The 19,465-nt window shown below is 45.3% G+C and overlaps 7 non-coding genes across 7 annotated transcripts; all 7 read right to left on the bottom strand.

Moving 5' to 3' along the window:
* Nucleotides 1-4,564: 4,564 nt before the first annotated feature.
* On the bottom strand, nt 4,565-4,637 carry trnar-acg. The gene has a single exon. It is a non-coding gene; the product is annotated as a tRNA-Arg (tRNA).
* A 97-nt stretch (nt 4,638-4,734) lies between these two features.
* Nucleotides 4,735-4,807, bottom strand: trnav-uac. Its single transcript has one exon. It is a non-coding gene; the product is annotated as a tRNA-Val (tRNA).
* Nucleotides 4,808-6,911: 2,104 nt separating this feature from the next.
* On the bottom strand, nt 6,912-6,984 carry trnav-aac. The gene has a single exon. It is a non-coding gene; the product is annotated as a tRNA-Val (tRNA).
* A 2,181-nt stretch (nt 6,985-9,165) lies between these two features.
* On the bottom strand, nt 9,166-9,238 carry trnar-acg. Its single transcript has one exon. It is a non-coding gene; the product is annotated as a tRNA-Arg (tRNA).
* A 94-nt stretch (nt 9,239-9,332) lies between these two features.
* Nucleotides 9,333-9,405, bottom strand: trnai-uau. Its single transcript has one exon. It is a non-coding gene; the product is annotated as a tRNA-Ile (tRNA).
* A 1,946-nt stretch (nt 9,406-11,351) lies between these two features.
* Nucleotides 11,352-11,424, bottom strand: trnav-aac. The gene has a single exon. It is a non-coding gene; the product is annotated as a tRNA-Val (tRNA).
* A 501-nt stretch (nt 11,425-11,925) lies between these two features.
* trnav-uac lies at nt 11,926-11,998 on the bottom strand. Its single transcript has one exon. It is a non-coding gene; the product is annotated as a tRNA-Val (tRNA).
* Nucleotides 11,999-19,465: the final 7,467 nt, after the last annotated feature.

The following is a 19,465-nucleotide window of genomic DNA, read 5'->3' as shown; positions in this document are numbered from 1 at the left end:
GAGGGGGGAGGACTTCCCGCTGAGTCGAATGGTGACAGACTGCATATAGTTCTTTTTATTGTTGCTCCAGTATTGATTTTGTTTTTCCTGCAAAGTTCTGTTTCAAATTCAAAATACAATGTAAATATTTCACAAAACAAATTGATGAGAAAGTAGCGTGATGCGCCAGTGGCGCAATATATTACAGACCTGATCACGAATCAGGAGATTCCAGCTTCAACTCCTGGCTGGTTTGGCATTTACCGTTTTGGCTTCCGCTTTAGCTCAGTGGGTTGGACAGCTGATTCGTGATGCAGAGCAAAGTGAGCAGGGCATCATCAATTCTCGCAAAGCTGTGCTTATTTATGAAAGCCCCGCCTCCCCAATTTAACTTCCACTTCAAGCAAAACATAACTTATCTTAAGATCATTAAAGTTCGATATCTGATGGTTTTATAAGTTGAGACATTGGTTTGGAAGAAACGGCTCTTCTTGCAATAAGCGACATGGCCCCTCAGCCGAACCATCAGAAGCTGCAGCAACACATTGAGGGTGGTAAGAAGTCTTACAACACCAGGTTAAAGTCCAACAGGTTTGTTTCAAACACGAGCTTTCGGAGCACTGCTCCTTCCTCAGGTGAATGGAGCGGTATGTTCCAGAAACATTTATATAGACAAAGTCAGAGATGCTGGACAATGCTTGGAATGCGAGCATTTGCAGGTAATCAAATCATTACAGATCCAGAGATAGGGGGTAACCCCAGGTTAAAGAGGTGTGAATTGTCTCAAGCTAGAACAGTTGGTAGGATTTTGCAAGTCCAGGCCTGATGGTCGGGGGTGGATGTAATGTGACATGAATTCCAAGATCCCAGTTGAGGCCGCACTCATGCGTGCGGAACTTAGCTATAAGCTTTTGCTCGGCAATTCTGCGTTGTCGAGTGTCCTGAAGACCGCCTTGGAGAACGCTTACCCGGAGATCAGAGGCTGAATGCCCTTGACATTAAACATTTAAACATTAAACCAAGCGACAGGTTTGCTCATTTCTTTGGGGCGGGATTCATTCACTTTGGGTTTGCTTTGAGAAGCTGAGCTCATGCTGCAGGGAATGAAGGCGTTCCCGAGAAAATCGAAACATTTTCGAAAAGCTTGGCTATGAGTGGATACAATATTCACTTATCTCTATTGATTAATTCTGGTGGATTCAGGCAGCTCTCTGTCTGTTTCAGTTTATTAAGATCAGCAACTTCAGACTGTGAACTCTCTCCTCCCCCTCCACCACCAATTTATTTCCATCAATTGATTTTCATTCCTTCCATTGATATGTTTTACCCTCAGCATTTCCCCCCTCCCCCCAGCCCATACCATCCTACTTCAGCAATCAGATCCCTGTTTGTAATTGTTCTCTGACACACTGCTCATCTTTGTTCTGCCATTAACACATTCTGACCGCTTGATGCGCCATCAGCACCTTTCATAGCCTTGATTAGCCTCATTTACATTTCCTTTTTCTTTCCGAGACATTTTCCATCTGTTGCTGACCACTCTGTCGAGGCCCACCCACACCCACAATAGTCTGAATCTGACTCTATTTATGTTCTCCAACTTACATAGAATCATAGAACAGTACAGCACAGAACAGGCCCTTCGGCCCTCAATGTTGTGCCGAACAATGATCGCCCTACTCAAACCCACGTATCCACCCTATACCCGTAACCCAACAACCCCCCCCAACCTTTACTTTTTAGGACACTAAGGGCAATTTAGCATGGCCAATCCACCTAACCCGCACATCTTTGGACTGTGGGAGGAAACCGGAGCAGCCGGAAGAAACCCACGCACACACGGGGAGGACATGTAGACTCCGCACAGACAGTGACCCAGCCGGGAATCGAACCTGGGACCCTGGAGCTGTGAAGCATTTATGCTAACCACCGTGTTGCCCAAGTTTGACAAAGCGTCACCCAGACTCGGAACGGCAGCTGCCATCTCGCTCCCCAGAGGCTGTCAGACCTGCTGAGAATGTCCAGAAATTTTTGTTTTTGTTTCAGATTTAAGCATCCCCAGTATGTTGCATTTGTCGTTCATTTAGACATGTTTGAGATGGTGAATAAATATGTTCATCTGCATTTGTAAATGCATAAAATTCTCTTGTGGATGAACTCGCTCAGAAAATCCAAAATAGGAAGATCCTTTTCTTCTCATTGCCTGTCGAAAATTCAATACTTGTGACTTAATGTTCAAATTATTTCAGTGGCTCAGGAGAGACTAAACCTCATAATCCTCGGACATACGAGATCGAGGAACAAGTACATTGTTCAAAAATTCCTCACACAACATGAGAAGCACTTGATGTTTCTACCCGCTATTGACGCGGGGACCTTTCGCGCGTGTTAGGGGAATGTGCTAACCAGTACACTACAGAAACCACTGGCAGTGCACCGATCAATGGACTTGTGCAATGTTCAACCTCACTGTGTTGCTTCAGCTTCTTATGGTTCGGCTAGAGGCCATGTCATTTATTACAAGAAGACAGCCGTTTCTATCAAACCGATTTCTCAACTTATAAAACCATCAGATATCGAACTTTACTAACCTGAAGATAAGTTATATTTTGCTTGAAGTGGAAGTTAAATTGAGAGGGCAGGGCTTTCATAAATAACCGCAGCCGATACGAGAATTGATGATACCCTGCTCACTTTCGTCTGCATTAAGAATCAGCTGTCCAACCCACTGAGTGGAAACGCACGCCAATATTCTAAACTCAGAGCCAGCCGGTAGTCAGGCCTGGAATCTCTTGATTCGTAGTCAGACGCGTTATCCATTGCGCCACTGGCCCACAGCAGTGCATAACTTTTGCTAAATTGAGTTTAAGAATTGACAATTATGTGTTTCTTATATTAGACCTCTTTGTTCTTCGGTGTGTCACATGCTGCAGCCTAAATACCTTTCAAGTATAAGGATGGAGGGGTGATAACAAATCAACTTTGAGCCTGGATTCCCACAGTGGCTTTTCCTGTTTCTCCATCAGAAAGAGATTTTTTCTTTCCCAAAGCTGGGATTTCCTCTAAGTCAGTTTGTGTCTGTCCTTTTGAGTACACATGACTATAAGACATCCTTCAATCTGGCCTGTTGCATTTGCTGATCCCAATGCCTTCTACTCTGCATTGGAGAGACTAAATGCCGACTGGGTGAACACTTTGCAAAACACGTTCACTCCATCGACAAGCTGGTGGCAGACTCTCCTGTCACTTGCTATTTGAACTCACTGTCCTGCTCTTGTCCACATGCCCGATCTTGGCCTGCTGCAATGTTCCCATGTAGCTCAGCACAACGCCGAGGAACAGCCCCCATCCTCCGAAAAGGCACGGTACAGCCCTGCGGATTTTACAGTACGCTCAACAACTTCGCACCTTGAAATCACTCTTCCCACTTCACCACATGTTTATTTCAATCAACGTATTTTCATTGCTTCTAATGATATGTCTTCCTCTCCCATTGTCTCCCCCTCCCCATTCCCCTAGCCAATCGCATCCCACTTGGGAAATCCGTCCCTTGTTCCTCACTGTCCTCTGCCATTAACACATTCTAATCTTCTAATCGCCTCTGTCAGCACAGTTCTTAACACTGATTAGAAACATTTACATTTCCTTTTTCTTTCGGCCCAACACATTTTTGATATCCTCCACCCATCGCTGGCCGTCTGTCGAGGCCCAATGCTTCACGCTCCCCCCCCCCCCCCCCCCCCCCCCCCCCCCCCCCCCACGTCCCCCACACACACCGCCAGTCTACACCTGACCAAAGATCCAGTTGTCCAGCATCGACAAAGAGTCACCCAGACTCGAAACGACACTTGCCATCTCTCTCCACAGAGGCTGTCAGACCTGCTAAGACTGTCCTGTGTTTTCTGTTTTTCTTTCCCATTGACGCATCCGCAGTAAGTTGCTTTTTTCGTACATTTAGACACGTTTGAAATGGTGATTAAATATGTTCATCTGCATTTGCAAACCCAAAAGATTCTGTGGTGGATGAACAAACTGCTAATATCCGAGTCGTGGCAAAATAGGGAAGGCTTTTTTTCCACTGGCGTCTTGAATATTCCGTATTTCTGACTTTGTTGCAGGAATTTTAATATCTGATGAGAGACCAAATCTCATGTTCCTCGAACGTGCGAGAATGAGGAAGAACGGTATTTTGTGCAAACATTCGTCACACAAAATGAGCCGCGCGGGATTTTTCTGCCCACTACACTACAGAAACTGCTGGGAGCATCACAATCAGTGGCCCTGTGCAATTGTTGAACCTCAGTGTATTGTTGCAGCTTCTAACGGTTCCGCTGAGATGCCATATAACTTATTGCAAGAAGCCGTTTCTTTAAAACTGATGTCTCAACTTATCAAAGGATCAGATATTGAACTTTGCTGAACTGGAGATCAGTTATGTTTTGCTTGAAGTTAAATTGTGAGGGCAGGGCTTTCATCAGTAACCACAGCTGAAACGAGAATTGATGATGCACTGCTCACTTTGCTCTGCATCGGGAACCAGCTGTCCAACCCACTGAACTAAAGGGGACGCCAAAAGTAGGAACTGCGAGCCAGCCAGGAGTCGAACCTGGAATCTCCTGATTCGTAATCAGACGCGTTATCCATTGCGCCACTGGCCCACAGCAGTTGCAATCTGTTGCTATTCCTCGATGATGAAGACCAGTTACGAGATCGAAGTAATATTTAGAGACAGACTAAACTGGAAGTTCTCTGGAATGTTTCTGCCCGATTTCGAACCGGGGACCATTCGCGTGTAAAGCGAATGTGATAACCACTACACTACAGAAACAGCTGGCAACGCAAACGCCAAAGGACCTGTGTCACCTTCAACTTAACTGCTTTGTTGCAGCTTCGCATTTCATAAGTAACCGCAGCTGAAACGAGAATTGATGATGCCCTGCTCAATTTGCTCTACATCGGGAACCAGCTGTCCAACCCACTGAACTAAAGGGGACGCCAAAACTTTGAACTGCGAGCCAGCCAGGAGTGGAACGTAGTCAGACGCGTTACCCATTGCGCCACTGGCCCACAGACTTTTGGTATTTCTCGATGATGAAGACCAGTTACGAGATTGAGGTAATATTTAGCGACAGACTAAACTGGAAACACCATATGTTTCTGCCCGGTTTCGAACCGGCGACCATTCGCGTGTAAAGCGAATGTGATAACCACCACACTACAGATACAGCTGGCAGCACAGACTCCAACGGACCTGTGTAACTTTCAACTCAACTGCCTTGTTGTCGCTTCGCATGGTTCGCCTGAGAGGCCATGTCACTTCTCACAAGAACACGTCAATTTCTTTAAAACAGATGTCTAAATTTACAAGCCAGTAGAAGAACCTATATTGAACTGAAGAATTTGTTCAGCAAATCTCTAACGGCGAAATGCTCTCTTCTATTATTATTGCAGCAATCTGAAATCCTATAGAAAAAAGCAACCGAATTTACACAATATTTGTTTCGTTATTCAATGCTTGAGTTGAGTTTAAGAATTAACAATTATATGTTTCTTATATTTGACCTCTTTGTGTTTTGGTGTGTAAAATGCCGCAGCCTAAATACCGTTCATGTATAAGAAAGGAGGGGTAATTCGAAATCAACATTGAGACTGGATTCCCACACTGGCTTTTCCTGTTTCTCCATCAGGAAAACCGTTTTTTCTTTCCCAACCTGGTTCAGTTAAGTCTCTGGCATTTCCTCTAAGTCAGTTACAGTATCGTTTGTGTCTGTCCTTTTGAGTACACATTACGATAAGACATCCTTCAATCTGGCCTGTTGCATTTGCTGATCCCAATGCCATCTTCTCTGCATTGGAGAGACTAAATGCCGACTGGGTGACCACTTTGCAAAACACCTTCGCTCCATCGACAAACTGGTGGCAGACGCTCCTGTCGCTTGCTATTTCAACTCACTGTCCTGCTCTGATGTCCACATGTCCTACCTTGGCCTGCTGCAATGTTCCCATGTAGCTCAGCACAACGCCGTGGAACAGCCCCCATCGTCCGAATAGGCACGGTACAGCCTTGCGGATTTTACAGTAGGCTCAAAAACTTCGCACCGTGAAATCACTCTTCCCACTTCACCACATGTTTATTTCCATCAACTTATTTTCATTGCTTCCATTGATATGTCTTCCTCTCCCATTGTCTCCCCCGCCCCATTCCCCTAGCCAATCGCATCCCTCTTGGGAAATCCGCCCCTTGTTCCTCATTGTCATCTGCCACTAACACATTCTAATCTTCTAATCGCCTCTGTCAGCACCGTTCTTAACACTGATTAGAAACATTTACATTCCCTTATTCATTCGACCCAACACATTTTTGTTATTCTCCACCCATCGCAGGCCGTCTGTCGAGGCCCAATGCTTCACGCACCCTCCCTCACCCCCTCCCCCCCCCCCCCCACCCCACCCACCCACCCCCCACTTCCCCCACACACTCCGCCAGTCTACACCTGACCAAAGATCCAGTTGTCCAGTTCGACAAAGAGTCACCCAGACTCGAAACGACACTTGCCATCTCTCTCCACAGAGGCTGTTCGACCTGATGAGACTGTCCTGTGTTTTCTGTTTTTCTTTCCCATTGGCGCATAAGCAGTAAGTTGCTTTTATCGTACATTTAGACATGTTTGAAATGGTGATTAAATATGTTCATCTGCATCTGTAAACCCAAAAGATTCTGTGGTGGATGAACAAACTGCTAATATCCGAATCGTGGCAAAATAGGGAAGGATTTTCTTCCCCTGGCGTCTTAACTATTCCGTATTTCTGACTTTGTTGCAGGAATTTTAATATCTCATGAGAGACCAAATCTCATGTTGCTCGAACGTGCGAGATTGAGGAGGAAAGGTATTTTGTGCAAACATTCGTCACACAAAATGAGAAGCACGCGATGTTTCTGCCCGGTTTTGAACCGGGGATTTTTCGCGTGTTAGGCGAATATGATAACCACTACACCACAGAAACTGCTGGGGGCATCGCAATCAATGGCTCTGTGCAATGTTGAACGTCAATGTACTGTTGCAGCTTCTAACGGTTCTGCTGAGAGGCCATGTAACTTATTGGAAGGAGCCGTTTCTTTAAAACTGATGTCTCAATTTATCAAAGGATCAGATATTGAACTTTGCTGAACTGGAGATAAGTTATGTTTTGCTTGAAGTTAAATTGAGAGGGCAGGGCTTTCATAAGTAACCACAGCTGAAACGAGAATTGATGATGCCCTGCTCAATTTGCTCTGCATCGGGATTTTGTTCAGCAAATCTCTAAAGGCGAAATGCTCTCTTCTATTATTAATGCAGCATTCTGAAATCCTACAGAAAAAAGCAACCGACTTTTCACAATATTTGTTTCGTTATTCAATGCTTGAGTTGAGTTTAATAATTGACAATTATGTATTTCTTATATTTGACCTCTTTGTGTTTTGGTGTGTAAAATGCTGCAGCCTAAATACCGTTCATATATAAGAAAGGTGAGGTAATTCGAAATCAACATTGAGCCTGGATTCCCACACTGGCTTCTCCTGTTTCTCCATCAGGAAAACATTTTTTTCTTTCCCAAAGCTGGTTCAGTTAAGTCTCTGGCATTTCCTCTAAGTCAGTTACAGTATCGTTTGTGTCTGTCCTTTTGAGTTCACATTACTCTAAGACATCCTTCAATCTGGCCTGTTGCATTTGCTGATCCCAATGCCATCTTCTCTGCACTGGAGAGACTAAATGCTGACTGGGTGACCACTTTGCAAAACACCTTCGCTCCATCGACAAACTGGTGGCAGACTCTCCTGTCGCTTGCTATTTGAACTCACTGTCCTGCTCTCATGTCCACATGTCCGATCTTGGCCTGCTGCAATGTTCCCATGTAGCTCAGCACAACGACGAGGAGCAGCACCCCATCCTCCGAATAGGCACGGTACAGCCTTGCGGATTTTACAGTAGGCTCAACAACTTCGCACCGTGAAATCACTCTTCCCACTTCACCACATGTTTATTTCCATCAACTTATTTTCATTGCTTCCATTGATATGTCTTCCTCTCCCATTGTCTCCCCCTCCCCATTCCCCTAGCCAATCGAGTCCCTCTTGGGAAATCCGCCCCTTGTTCCTCATTTTCATCTGCCATTAACACATTCTAATCTTCTAATCGCCTCTGTCAGCACAGTTCTTAACACTGATTAGAAACATTTATATTCCCTTTTTTTTTCGACCCAACACATTTTTGTTATTCTCCACCCATGGCTGGCCGACTGTCGAGGCCCAATGCTTCACCCTCCCCCCCCCCCCACCTTCCCCCACACACTCCGCCAGTCTACACCTGACCAAAGATCCAGTTGTCCAGCTTCGACAAAGAGTCACCCAGACTCGAAACGACACTTGCCATCTCTCTCCACAGAGGCTGTCAGACCTGATGAGACTGTCCTGTGTTTTCTATTTTTCTTTCCCATTGACGCATAAGCAGTAAGTTGCTTTTATCGTACATTTAGACATGTTTGAAATGGTGATTAAATATGTTCATCTGCATCTGCAAACCCAAAAGATTCTGTGGTGGATGAACAAACTGCTAATATCCGAATCGTGGCAAAATAGGGAAGGCTTTTCTTCCACTGGCGCCCTGAATATTCCGTATTTCTGACTTTGTTGCAGGAATTTTAATATCTCATGAGAGACCAAATCTCATGTTCCTCGAACGTACGAGATTGAGGTTGAAAGGTATTTTGTGCAAACATTCGTCACACAAAATGAGAAGCACACGATGTTTCTGCCCGGTTTCGAACAGGTGACCTTTCACGTGTTAGACGAATGTGATAACCACTACACTACAGAAACCGCTGGGAGCATCTCAATCAGTGGCCCTGTGCAATGTTGAACCTCAATGTGTTGCTGCAGCTTCTAATAGTTCTGCTGAGAGGCCATGTAACTTATTGGAAGGAGCCGTTTCTTTAAAACTGATGTCTCAATTTATCAAAGGATCAGATATTGAACTTTGCTGAACTGGAGATAAGTTATGTTTTGCTTGAAGTTAAATTAAGAGGGCAGGGCTTTCAGAAGTAACCACAGCTGAAACGAGAATTGATGATGCCCTGCTCACTTTGCTCTGCATCGGGAACCAGCTGTCCAACGCACTGAACTAAAGGGGACGCCAAAACTAGTAACTACGAGCCAGCCAGGAGTTGAACCTGGAATCTCCTCATTCGTAGTCAGATGCGTTATCCATTGCGCCACTGGCCCACAGCAGTCATGTGCTTTTGTTATTCCTCGATGATGAAGACCAGTTACGAGATTGAGGTAATATTTAGCGATAGACTAAACTGGAAACACCAGATGTTTCTGCCCGGTTTCAAACCGGGCACCTTTCGCGTATAAAGCGAATGTGATAACCACTACACTACAGAAACAGCTGGCAGCAAAGACTCCAACGGACCTGTGTAACCTTCAACTCAACTGCCTTGTTGCAGCTTCGCATGGTTCGGCTGAGAGGCCATGTCACTTCTCACAAGAACACGTCTATTTCTTTAAAACAGATGTCTAAACTTACAAGCCAGTAGAAGAACATATATTGAACTGAAGAATTTGTTCAGCAAATCTCTAACGGCGAAATGCTCTCTTCTATTATTAATGCAGCATTCTGAAATCCTACAGAAAAAAGCAACCGACTTTACACAATATTTGTTTCGTTATTCAGTGCTTGAGTTGAGTTTAAGAATTGACAATTACAGGGCAGCACGGTGGCCTAGTGAGGCACAACCGCCTCACAACCGCCTCACGGCGCTGAGGTCCCAGGTTCGATCCCGGCTCTGGGTCACTGTCCGTGTGGAGTTTGCACATTCTCCCCGTGTCTGCGTGGGTTTTGCCCCCACAACCCAAAAATGTGCAGAGTAGGTGGACTGGTCATGCTAAATTGCTCCTTAATTGGAAAAAATAATTGGGTAATCTAAATTTTAAAAAAAATAATAAAAAAAAAAGAATTGACAATTATGTGTTTCTTATATTTGACCTCTTTGTGTTTTGGTGTGTAAAATGCTGCAGCCTAAATGCCATTCATGTATAAGAAAGGAGGGGTAATTCGAAATCAACATTGAGCCTGGATTCCCACACTGGCTTTTCCTGTTTCTCCATCAGGAAAACCGTTTTTTCTTTCCCAAAGCTGGTTCAGTTAAATCTCTGGCATTTCCTCTAAGTCAGTTACAGTATCGTTTGTGTCTGTCCTTTTGAGCTCACATTACTATAAGACATCCTTCAATCTGGCCTGTTGCATTTGCTGATCCCAATGCCATCTTCTCTGCATTGGAGAGACTAAATGCTGACTGGGTGACCTCTTTGCAAAACACCTTCGCTCCATCGACAAACTAGTGGCAGACTCTCCTGTCGCTTGCTATTTGAACTCACTGTCCTGCTTTCATGTCCACATGTCCGATCTTGGCCTGCTGCAATGTTCCCATGTAGCTCAGCACAACGACGAGGACCAGCACCCCATCCTCCGAATAGGCACGGTACAGCCTTGCGGATTTTACAGTAGGCTCAACAACTTCGCACCGTGAAATCACTCTTCCCACTTCACCACATGTTTATTTCCATCAACTTATTTTCATTGCTTCCATTGATATGTCTTCCTCTCGCATTGTCTCCCCCTCCCCATTCCCGTAGACAATCGCATCCCTCTTGGGAAGTCCGGCCCTTGTTCCTCATTTTCATCTGCCATTAACACATTCTAATCTTCTAATCGCCTCTGTCAGCACAGTTCTTAACACTGATTAGAAACATTTATATTCCCTTTTTCTTTCGACCCAACATATTTTTGTTATTCTCCACCCATGGCTGGCCGTCTGTCGAGGCCCAATGCTTCACGCTCCCCTCTCCCCCCCCTTCCCCCCCCCCTTCCCCACACACTCCGCCAGTCGACACCTGACCAAAGATCCAGTTGTCCAGCTTCGACAAAGAGTCACCCAGACTCGAAACGACGCTTGCCATCTCTCTCCACAGAGGCTGTCAGACCTGATGAGACTGTCCTGTGTTTTCTGTTTTTCTTTCCCATTGACGCAAAAGCAGTAAGTTGCTTTTTTCGTACATTTAGACACGTTTGAAATGGTGATTAAATATGTTCATCTGCTTTTGCAAACCCAAAAGATTCTGTGGTGGATGAACAAACTGCTAATATCCGAGTCGTGGCAAAATAGGGAAGGCTTTTCTTCCCCTGGCGTCTTGAATATTCCGTATTTCTGACTTTGTTGCAGGAATTTTAATATCTGATGAGAGACCAAATCTCATGTTCCTCGAACGTGCGAGAATGAGGAAGAACGGTATTTTGTGCAAACATTCGTCACACAAAATGAGAAGCACGCGATGTTTCTGACCGGTTTCGAACCGGGGACTTTTCGCGTGTTAGGCGAATGTGATAACCACTACACTACAGAAACTGCTGGGAGAATCGCAATCAGTGGCCCTGTGCAATGTTGAACCTCAATGTATTGTTGCAGCTTCTAACGGTCACGCTCAGAGGCCATGTAACTTATTGGAAGAAGCCGTTTCTTTAAAACTGATGTCTCAACTTATCAAAGGATCAGATATTGAACTTTGCTGAACTGGAGATAAGTTATGTTTTGCTTGAAGTTAAATTGAGAGGGCAGGGCTTTCATAAGTAACCACAGCTGAAACGAGAATTGATGATGCCCTACTCACTTTGCTCTGCATCGGGAACCAGCTGTCCAACCCACTGAACTAAAGGGGACGCCAAAACTAGGAACTGTGAGCCAGCCAGGAGTCGAACCTGAAATCTCCTGACTAACGCGTTAGTCAGACGCGTTATCCATTGCGCCACTGGCCCACAGCAGTTATTGGCTTTTGCTATTCCTAGATGATGAAGACCAGTTACGAGATTGAGGTAATATTTTGCGACAGAGTAAACTGGAAACACCAGATGATTCTGCCCGGTTTCGAACCGAGGACCATTCGCGTGTAAAGCGAACGAGATAACCACTACACTACAGAAACAGCTGGCAGCGCAGACTCCAACGGACCTGTGTCGCCTTCAACTCAACTGCCTTGTTGCAGCTTCGCATGGTTCGGCTGAGAGGCCACTTCTTACACGAACACGTCTATTTCTTTAAACAGATGTCTAAACTTACAAGCCAGTAGAAGAACCTATATTGAGCTGAAGAATTTGGTCAGCAAATCACTAACGGCGAAATGCTCTCTTCTATTATTAATGCAGCATTCTGAAATCCTACAGGAAAAAGCAACCGACTTTACACAATATTTGTTTCGTTATTCAGTGCTTGAGTTGAGTTTAAGAATTGACAATTATGTGTTTCTTATATTTGGCCTCTTTGTGTTTTGGTGTGTAAAATGCTGCAGCCTAAATACCGTTCATGTATAAGAAAGGAGGGGTAATTCGAAATCAACATTGAGCCTGGATTCCCACACTGGCTTTTCCTGTTTTTCCATCAGGAAAACCGTTTTTTCTTTCCCAAAGCTGGTTCAGTTAAATCTCTGGCATTTCCTCAAAGTCAGTTACAGTATCGTTTGTGTCTGTCCTTTTGAGCTCACATTACTATAAGACATCCTTCAATCTGGCCTGTTGCATTTGCTGATCCCAATGCCATCTACTCTGCATTGGAGAGACTAAATGCCGACTGGGTGACCACTTTGCAAAACACCTTCTCTCCATCGACAAGCTGCTGGCAGACTCTCCTGTCGCTTGCTATTTCAACTCACTGTCCTGCTCTCATGTCCACATGTCCGATCTTGGCCTGCTGCAATGTTCCCATGTAGCTCAGCACAACGCCGAGGAACAGCCCCCATCCTCTGAATAGGCACGTGTGAGAAACGTTTGCACAATTATTGGGCACAAAATAATTCTGTTTCCTGAATGCTGCCGGAATCTCGTGTGTTCCAGGACTATGAGATTTCGTCTCACATGAGCCACTACACTGAATTGAACGTTAAGGCCCAAGCACTGAATTTTCGGCAGGCAATGAGAGGTGAAGAATTTTCATATCTTGGCACAGCTCGGGTATTAGCAACTTGTTCATCCACAACAGAATTTCAGCGATTTACAAATGAACACATTTAATCACCATCTCAAACATGTCTAAATGTATGACAAATGCAACTGACTGCGGATGCTTCAAAACGGAAACAAAAACAGAAGATACTGGACAATCTGAGCAGGTCTGACAGCCTCTGGGCAGCGAAATGGCAGCTGTCGTTTCCAGTCAAGTGGACTCTTTGTCAAACCTGGAGAACTGGAACTGGAGATTCACACGGTGCGGGGTGGGGAGTGGGGGTGGGGCTGGTGGCGTGCTGTGTTGGGCCTCGATAGAGGGCTAGCAATAGGTGGGAAATGACGAAAATGTCTCGGGCAGAAAGAAAAAGGGAATGTAAATGAGGCTAATCAAGGCTAAGAAAGGTGCTGATGGCACATCAAGCGGTCAGAATGTGTTAATGGCAGAACAAAGGTAAGCAGTGCGTCAGAGAACAATTACAAATAGGGATCAGATTGCTGAAGTAGGATGGTCTGGGCTGGGGGGAGGTGGGCAATGCTGAGGGTAAAACATATCAATGGAAGGGATGATAAGTTGATGGAAAACACATGTGGTGGAGGGGGAAGTGAGAGTTCACAGTCTGAAGTTGTTGAACTGATAAAATGAAAGGGACAAAGAGCTGTCTGAGTCCACCAGAATTAGTCAATAGAAATGTGAATGCCCACACAGAGACAAGCTTCTCGGGAACGCCTTGGTTCCCTGCAGTGTGAGCTCAGCTTCTCAAAGCAAACACAATGTGAATGAATCCCGCTGTCTCCGCCGCAAAGAAAGGAAGAAAACATGCGGTTTGACCAACGGAAAACCTCATCGAAGGGCTCGTCCGGGACCTCTCGCAAATTCCGACAGCGACACACCCAAAGCGAGAATCATACCCCTAGACCAACGAGTCGCGCGAAAAGAGTCAAACCATACTGTCATTGCCATCGAAAATCAATCTAACATCTGCGGAGAACGTGTGGAGGATGGAGCGGTCTATTACTGTGCAATGAGCACAGTGTCACAAAGCAGCTACAACCACGTACGAAAGCCTCAGAGAGTATTTTCAATTCCAGTAAATTTGCGTTCCTGCCCTTGTACCGGAGGATGATTTGATCTGGATTCAGAAAAATATTCAGGTCTATTTCTCCACAATTGCATTGCCGTCTCTGTCCTTGTATAGGTCAATAGAGGATCCGTTTCGGATTCGTGAGATTAATCAGCATGTCGCGATGCACAGTAAATTTAAGCTTGGAATATCCACTTCCGAGCAGCAGTAACGAAAGTTCTCAGATGTGGGGATAATAAAATCTTCCAGGACCGTTAACTTAGGTCGACCTTATGCCAACGAGTCTGAGCCCCTAGTAGTCTTCAGTAGAACATCGACTTTCCGATCGAAAATACATCAAATCTATGTTGACATTTCCTGCTTTCTGTTGTGGAGGTTCCCAGATAAGGGATACTCTCCGAGGCTTTCGTAGCTGCTATGTGACACTGTGCTCATTGCACAGTAATAGACCGCCCCGTCCTCCACACTGAGCGCGTTTATATTGAGATAACCATTCTTTTTAGACTTGTTGGCAGCCGCCAGATATCGTCCTGAGATCTCCTCTTTCTTCATCGTCAATATGTTAATGATGACCAATCTCGGCGGCTGTGCCGGCTTTTGCTGATACCATAGCATGTGGTACATCGTCCGGTCTGTATATTCGCAATCTAACTGCACTGAAACCCCTTCTGATTTCTAACCTGTCCCGGTTTTAATGAAAGGTGATGGTGAACGATGAACTTTGTTGTCCTGTCGACCTATGCCGCCTGACTACCTGAGATGTTGCGGCACTTTTGGCGTTCTCCGCAGATGTTAGATTGATTTTCGATGGCAATGACAGTATGCTTTGGCTCATTACGTGAGGCTCGTTGGTCTAGGTGTATGATTCTCGCTTTGGGTGTATCGCGGTCGGAATTTGCGAGAGGTCCCGGGTTCAAATCCCGGACGATCCCTTCGGTGAGGTTTTCCCGTTGGTCAAGCAACATGATTTCTTTGCGGCGTCGACATCACATTTGCTTTGAGAAGTTGAGCTCAAACTGCATGGAACCAATACGTTCCCGAGAAGCTTGTCTCTGTGTGGGCATTCACATTTCTATTGACTAATTCTGGTGGACTCAGACAGCTCTCTGTCCCTTTCATTTTATCAGTTCAACAACTTCAGACTGTGAACTCTCACTTCCCCCTCCACTACATGTTTTTTCCATCAACTTATCATTCCTTCCATTGATATGGTTTACCCTCAGCATTGCCCCCCTCCCCCCAGCCCAGACCATCCTACTTGATCAATCTGATCCCTGTTTGTAACTGTTCTCTGACGCACTGCTTACCTTTGTTCTGCCATTAACACATTCTGACCGTTTGATGCGCCATCAGCACCTTTCATAGCCTTGATTAGCCTCATTTACATTCCCTTTTTCTTTCTGTCCGAGATATTTTCGTCATTTCCCACCTACTGCTCGCCCTGCATCGAGGCCCAATACAGCACGCCACCACCCCCACCCCCCACCCACAATCGTCTGAATCCCCAGTTCCAGTTCTCCAGCGTTGACAAAGAGTCCACTTGACTGGAAACGACAGCTGCCACTTTCGCTCCCCAGACGCTGTCAGACCTGCTGAGATTGTCCAGTATGTTCTGTTTTTGTTTCTGTTTGTAGCATCCGCAGTAAGTTGCATTTGTCATACATTTAGACATGTTTGAAATGGTGATTAAGTATGTTCATTTGTAAATCGCTGAAACACTTGTGGATGAACTGGCTGCTAATATCCGAGCTGTGCCAAGATATGAAAATTCTTCACCTCTCATTGCCTGCCGAAGATTCAGTGCTTAGGCCTAAATGTTCAATTCAGTGTCGTGGTTCATGTGAGACGAAATTTCATAGTCCTGGAACACACGAGATTCCGGCAACATTCCGGAAACAGAATTATTTTGAGCCCAATAATTGGGCAAACTTTTCTCACACGAAATACTAAATGTTCGATGTTTCTGCCCGGTTTCGAACCGGGGACCTTTCGCGTGTGAGGGGAATGTGATAACCACTACTATACAGAAACCGCTGCCCAGCAATGTACGTGCGGAATGTGTTGCTGCAGATTCTGATGGTCTGTTTGAGAGGCCAGGCCCCTTGTTGCAAGCGACAGCTGTTTCTTAAATTAACAGATGTCTCAACATATAAAGCCGTGAGATGTAGAAATTATATCGAAATTAACATAAGTTATATTTTGCTGAATGTCGGTCTTAAATTTGTGCTCTTTGGTCTCGAGGTCTGGTTCTCGTTCAAGGATTTTCAATCAATGTCTATGGGAGTGGTCGTGGGTTTAAATCCAGGACAGGTCAGAGATTACGAATTCTTTGCGATGCTGACCGCAGGGTTGATTTACATTGACCCACTCTGAAAAAGATTTCTCAGGACCCGGAATGTTTTCGTCGTTTCTCTCCCCACAGATGATGCTCGAGAGAGAGAGAGAGAGAGACAGTGTCTGAGCTGGAGTGCGTTTGGATAAAATTGATGCTCTGGATCTGTGTTAACCACAGGGACGTGACCCATCTAATCCACAGAGCCAAAGTGGAGAATTGAACTGACTGGGGAGCTGGATCTTAACGCTGACCTCCCGGACCTCGGAGTCGTGAAATGTTCCAAAGAAGCTCAACAGCCACTCGAGGAACAGCAGCGCATCTTTCCACTGGGCTCAATACAGCTTTCACACTCAGTGTGTGTTCAGTAGTTTCACACTGTATATGCTGCACCCATTTTGTGTGTCCTTCCATCGCAGATTTGGGTTTCAATCTTCTTTCCACTTGTTCTTTGTGTCCGGGCGGTAGTTGTTGATCAATCTGCCATCGATAGCTCCTCCAGACATATCTTTTGTTCCTTTGTTTCTTCCATTGCGCTAACAGAGAGCTGGCACAGACCCGGCGGCCAGAATGGCCTCATACTGTGGTGTCATTATTCTCTGATTTGATGCTACCCTAACTCTGTGGCCAGGGTCCCAAGGCCTCTTCTCATTTAATCTCTCCTGACTTGCCCCCCATTAGAGCCCTTTCCTGTTGTTCTGTTTCCTCCCTCCGGTAATTCACTTGGTTAAGACGTACCACATTTCTAACCTGTCCCGGTTTTAATGAAAGGTGATGGTGAAAGACGAACTTTGTTGTCCTGTCGACAAATGCCGCCTGACTACCTGAGATGTTGCAGTACTTTTGGCGTTCTCCGCAGATGTTAGTTTGATTTTCGATGGCAATGACAGTATGCTTTGGCTCTTTTCGCGGGGCTCGTTGGTCTAGGGGTATGATTCACGCGTTTTGTGCCTCGCTGTCGGTATTTGCGAGAGGTCCCTCGTTCAAATCACGGACGAGCCCTTTAATGAGGTTTTCCGTTGGTCAAGCCGCATGTTTTCTTCATTTCGTTGCGGCGCTGACGGCGGGATTCATTCACATTGGGTTTGCTTTGAGAAGGTGAGCTCAAACTGCAGGGAACCAAGGCGTTCCCGAGAAAATCGAAACATTTTCGATCAACATGTCGATGAGTGGTCATTCACTTATCTCTATTCACTAACTCTGCTGGATTCAGGCAGCTCTCGGTCTGTTTCATTTTATTCAGTTCAGCAACTTCAGACTGTGAACTCTCTCTGCCCCCGACACACTTGTTTATTTCCATCAACTTATTTTCATTTCTTCCATTGATGTGTTTTACCCTCAGCATTGCCCCCCTCCCCCCAGCCCATCCCATCCTACTTCAGCAATCTGATCCCTGTTGGCAATTGTTGTCTGACGCACTGCTTACCTTTGTTCTGCTATTAACACATTCTGATCTCTTAATGCGCCATCACCTTTAGCCTTGATTAGCCTCATTTACATTCCCTTTTCATTGTGTCCGAGATATTTTCGTCATTTTCGCGTGTGTGGTGATTGTAATAACCACTACACTACAGCAATCCGCGGACGTGTGAAATGTGCAACCTCACTGTGTTGCTGCAGACTCTAATGGTCTGGTTGAGAGGCCAGGTCACTTATTACAAGACAACAGCTGTTCCTTTAAAATAAACTGTAAGAAGTCTGTCAACACCAGGTTAAAGTCCAACATGTTTGTTTCAAACACTAGCTTTCGGAGCACTGCTCCTTCCTCAGGTGAATCTCAGGTGAATTTAAAAAACAGATGTCTCAACATAAAAAAAAACGTGAGCTGTAGGACTGATATCGAAGTTAACATACGTTATATTTTGCTTCGGCTCGATCTTAAAATTGGGCTTCTTGGTCCGGAGGTATTGTTCACGCTTGGTGCCCAACTGTCAACAGTTTCAACAGTTTAGCCAATCATGTCTCTGGGAAATGCCCTTTCTTTTCCCAGTAGCTGAAGCATTCATTAATCTGAATTTTCTCTTTAATACCAGAACATATTCAAAATCTGATTGATTCCTGTCGGACTCTAATCCAGACACCATGTATTTCCCATGTTGGTGACTGATAATGAGGTTAAGTTGCCTGGTGAGTCGATGTTCTAATGTTCACTGTGTGCTATCTTCACTCCCAGATATTGAAAACATTTTGTGTTTCGTTCCAGGAAGAAATGGTGAAGACTCAGTGTCCCAGGATCGATCTGAGATAACGGTTCTGGAAGGACAGAGTATTAAGCTGGACTGTAGATACACAGCTGTTTTGGAAACTATTTTCTGGTACATTCAGTATCACGGGAATCCTCCGAGGAATGTAATGAGAATCTATATTTAGGGTAGTCCGGGTAAGTCTCCAGATTTCCAGGCCAGGTTCTTCGGCTGCTTTGCACAAAGAAAACCAAACGGTTCCTCTAAATATCGCCGTGGCTGATCTTTCCGACAGTGCCGTGTATTTCTGCGCCATGGAGCCCACACTGCTGCAGAGTTATAGAGGGTCCCGTACAAACACTCACACTGGGAGTTCCAGTCATTTCTCGGCAGAGGGCGCTCTCACATTGATAGACAGACACAATTAGGCTTGTTCCTGATATGAGTGTACTCTTTAATATCAGAACAGAAGGGCCAAAATCCATTTAAGTTCAATTATTTTCTGTAGAAGTCTCAACGGGACAGCATGTCTCCATGGTGCTTTGAGATAATAATCATCACGGTGTTCAGTGAGTCAATATACAAAAAGCCTACAGGCAGAAGGATACCATTCGGTCCATCGAGTCGCCGCTGACCCTCTGAAAGAGCACTCCTATTTTAACCACTCCACTATCGCTGGCCGTGCCTTCAGCTGCCTGGACACAAAGCTCGGTAATTTCCTCCCTAGACCACTTCACCCTCCCACTTAGAGTCATAGAACTATATCGCTTTACAGCTCAAAAGAGGCCCTTCAGCCCAGCGCGCATGGACTGGCCATCAAAAACTCATCGATTCTAATTGAATTTTCCATCAGTT

This window comes from Scyliorhinus canicula, unplaced genomic scaffold (genome assembly GCF_902713615.1).
Source record: "Scyliorhinus canicula unplaced genomic scaffold, sScyCan1.1, whole genome shotgun sequence".
NCBI lineage: Eukaryota > Metazoa > Chordata > Chondrichthyes > Carcharhiniformes > Scyliorhinidae > Scyliorhinus > Scyliorhinus canicula.
The sequence above is the reverse complement of the archived record's forward strand: the minus strand, read 5'-3'. Positions and strand labels throughout refer to the sequence as shown.